Source organism: Etheostoma cragini, chromosome 17, assembly GCF_013103735.1.
Source record: "Etheostoma cragini isolate CJK2018 chromosome 17, CSU_Ecrag_1.0, whole genome shotgun sequence".
Taxonomy (NCBI): domain Eukaryota; kingdom Metazoa; phylum Chordata; class Actinopteri; order Perciformes; family Percidae; genus Etheostoma; species Etheostoma cragini.
Window position 1 is genome coordinate 1,666,926 of NC_048423.1, and position 3,482 is coordinate 1,670,407.

General features: G+C 40.8%; 1 long non-coding RNA gene across 1 annotated transcript in view; it reads right to left on the reverse strand.

Moving 5' to 3' along the window:
* The window catches only part of LOC117960338, an 8,968-nt gene extending 7,159 nt beyond the window's left edge, over positions 1-1,809 (reverse strand). Inside the window, exons 1-2 of the long non-coding RNA XR_004660126.1 lie at positions 1,704-1,809; positions 555-556 (exon numbers count right to left, since the gene is read on the reverse strand). This is a non-coding gene — a long non-coding RNA (uncharacterized LOC117960338). The remainder of the gene's footprint in view (positions 1-554; positions 557-1,703) is intronic.
* Between the last annotated feature and the right edge of the window lie 1,673 nt (positions 1,810-3,482).

A 3,482-nucleotide genomic window follows, 5' to 3' on the forward strand; every position in this document is an offset into this window, starting at 1 on the left:
ATGAAGGATGTGATGAAGGGTGTGATAAAGAATGTGATGAAGGATGTGATGAAGGATGTGATGAAGGGTGTGATGAAGAATGTGATGAAGGATGTGATGAAGGATGTGATGAAGGGTGTGATGAAGGATGTGATGAAGAATGTGATGAAGGATGTGATGAAGGGTGTGATGAAGGATGTGATGAAGGATGTGATGAAGATTGTGATGAAGAATGGGATGAAGAATGGGATGAAGGATGGGATAAAGGAGTTGATGAAGGATGTGATGAAGAATGTGATGAAGGATGGGATGAAGAATGGGATGAAGGATGTGATGAAGAATGTGATGAAGGATGGGATGAAGGATGTGATGAAGAATGTAATGAAGGATGTGATTAAGGATGTGATCGGACTTGAGTTGTAGTCCCCACAGACCTCGCTCCCTCAGGAACTTCTTCAGCGGGCGATAAGAGGGCGGAGAAAAAGAGAACAGACCGAAGTGATTCGACTTGACTCGAGTTTATTGAATTCACGCCTGGAGTCGTCCACCATGTGAGAGCGGAGCTGACATTTGACCGCTAGGCCTCATACCTCACGCGAGAGAGAGGGAGAAGGCGAGCTGACCTCAGCTATTGATTTCCGGGGAGAACATATGAGAGCTGCAGCCAAGAAAGGAAGAAATATGGAGGCCATTGTGCAGGCTCGTTGGCCAGAATGTGGATGAAACATTTCGACCTTTAAAAAGCGTTTCAATGATGCAACAGTGCTAAAAAGTGACATCATGGGAGATGTGTTTTGCAAGAGGTTGTTGCTGAGGAACAAGTGTATGGAGCTAGAATTGGTTCTTTGTTACATACAAGAGAAAAAGTTATCCTACTCATAGCGAAAAAACATTTTATGAGAGAGAAAACATGAGAAAGAAAACGTTTTCAACAGCAAAAAAATCTCAAAATACCTTTTGAAACTCTCAAATATATATTTTTTCTTATCAGTTTGGTAAATAGTCCCTCAAAACGTTTTTCTTCTTGCTCTCAAAACCTAAGTCTTTGCTCTCGTCTAATGATGTTTCTCTTGATGTGAAAATAGTGTTATGGGCGGGGCCACGTTCCTATTGGCCAGTTGGGTGAGCACCATCTTGTCCTGGGGGTCCATCTGAATCATTACACCATTGTCGCCGCCATAGATGGACAACTAGCTGACAAATAATTGAGGATTGCTTATTGCTTGTGCATCTCACACCTCAAGTTCTCTAAGAAGCTCTTTTATATCCACGCCAAATTTGTATTCTAACTGAAATTTCCCTAATATGATTGACATTGAATTGGAAATGGAATCGAATTGGGACATGGTGAAACGAAAGGAATCGCCGCCCCCATACATATATACGAAATATTCATATAGTGAAGGAGTCTAATCGCCAAAGACTTTGTACATTTTCTGGAGCTGTACAATAAACCTTATTTGCATATTTGCAACCATGTCTCTCCTGATTGAATTGCGATGGGTGTCAGACTAATTTCCAGTAAGGGCCACACTGGGAAATGGGAATTGCATTAAGGGGCCAGTTTATTCACATGCTTTCATTTATTCATCGAAAAAGACAAATATCTTTGACTGTGCATGTCTCACATAGTTGTTTCTCTTACAGTTTGGTGCATATAAAGTCCCAAAATGGCTCCTCAGCCATCATAGAAAAAAGCGGCCAAAATGTCGGAAAAAACTAACAAAAACTTGGCGGGCCATAAATTTATCGTGAACCTCAATTGACATGCGAGCCGAATCAAAATCTGCAAGGGGCCGGATTTGGCCCGCGGGCCTTGAGTTTGACACATGTGCTCAATTCTCTTAAAATAATCCAGCTATCTTCAAAAGTAAAAGCACGCTTCAAACAAGAAAGAACCCCCAATCCAGACCGAAAAAGAGTCGAACTTCACAGCTTATGGGGTTTGGGTTGCAGTGGCTGTCCAACGCAGGTAAATGATGAATTAGTTAGTGACATGATTAATTAGAAGTTACACCAAGTAAACAAAGAGGGAATGCCAATTGAAAGCCCACCCTCCATTGTCTCATTACCTAGAACCTTCTTTCCCTTTTGAGTGTGTGTGTGTGTGTGTGTGTGTGTGTGTGTGTGTGTTTGGAATTTTACAAGCATGCAGCGTTCTTTAAAATAGTTTGTTTTATGCATGTGATGATGCACAATTACATGCTTTTGTCTAAACGTGAAGTATAGCATTTGTGACTTTGCATTATGCAGCATGTAGGTGTGTGTGTAAGACCATGCATTTGTTATCTTATTATGTCACATGGCATGGTTATGAATGCACATGCACTGATGAGCATATCTGGAGAGACTGCAGTCGATAATCTACATGTCCAAAACACACTTGCTGATTAATGCGTTGCTGGTTAGTTTAGAGATCTGAGGCTAAGATACTTGGAGACGGTCTGATTGTGGAGCTTTGGAAACCAACTGATCCTCAAAGCTCGGGTAAGAGAGCAACAAATTACATCTTGCCGGATCAGATGCTACAGGACTACAAAGAGAAGAAGCACTAATTATCAACTAATTTGCACTAACAAATAAAGCTGCCTAATTGCTCAGAGGTGGAAGATAGCCTTGATGTGTCTAGTCGAGTCTTAACTACGCACAAAGAAATCTCGGTTCACTCTGACAGACTCTATTCCTTATCCATATGAGCTCAAATTTCTCCCTCACTTTTGGTTCTCAGAAGGGAATTTGTCTTTGTGTGTCTTTGTATAGAAAAAGGGGCACAAAGTTGCGTTGACCTTTGGAAATCCTGAGAGGTGTCTCTTCTATCGCCTTAACAGCTTGCCAAAATGCAACCCAGGGGCTTTTTACGAATGATAGATACTTTAATCATCCCGAAGGAAATTTTAGAAAATAAAATGTAAAATGTAATAAAATGTAATAAAATAAAATGTAATCTAAATTATACCCTAGCCAAACCTTTGTTTGAATGTGTATTTAGTACCGAAACGCCACTTTTAAGATTGACCATGTTCCCGTTTTTCAGTCAAATTGCCTTTTGAATGGGAGGGACGCTACTATGTTAGCATCAACATCGCTATTTTAAAACACTAAGAAGGGTCCATGGGCTCCCCAGATGAACATTGGGAACATTGTTTGTGTCCACAGAGTTTACTAAAGCGTGTCTAACAACTCACGTTGGAAGTTGGTTTTTCCAGGTCGCCGTCCGTCTTGCCGGTCAAAAAGAGTTGACTTCTGAATGCTACGTAACAGGGAGGAGAGCAAAAATGTAAAGCTCGTAAAGCTTGGTTCCATGTGAATAACACGGCTAATTTGTTGTGTTGTCGTTAGTGAAAACAATATTGAAATTGTAGTTGAATAAGTAGCCTTGTAGAAGAATGAGATTACATCCAAAAGCAGAAAGTGGATGTCCGATACCTTCCACTCTCAGCACAGTTGTTGGTTTCCTCCTGTGGAGTCTTTTCATCTGTGTTTGGAAATCAACACTTTCTGAC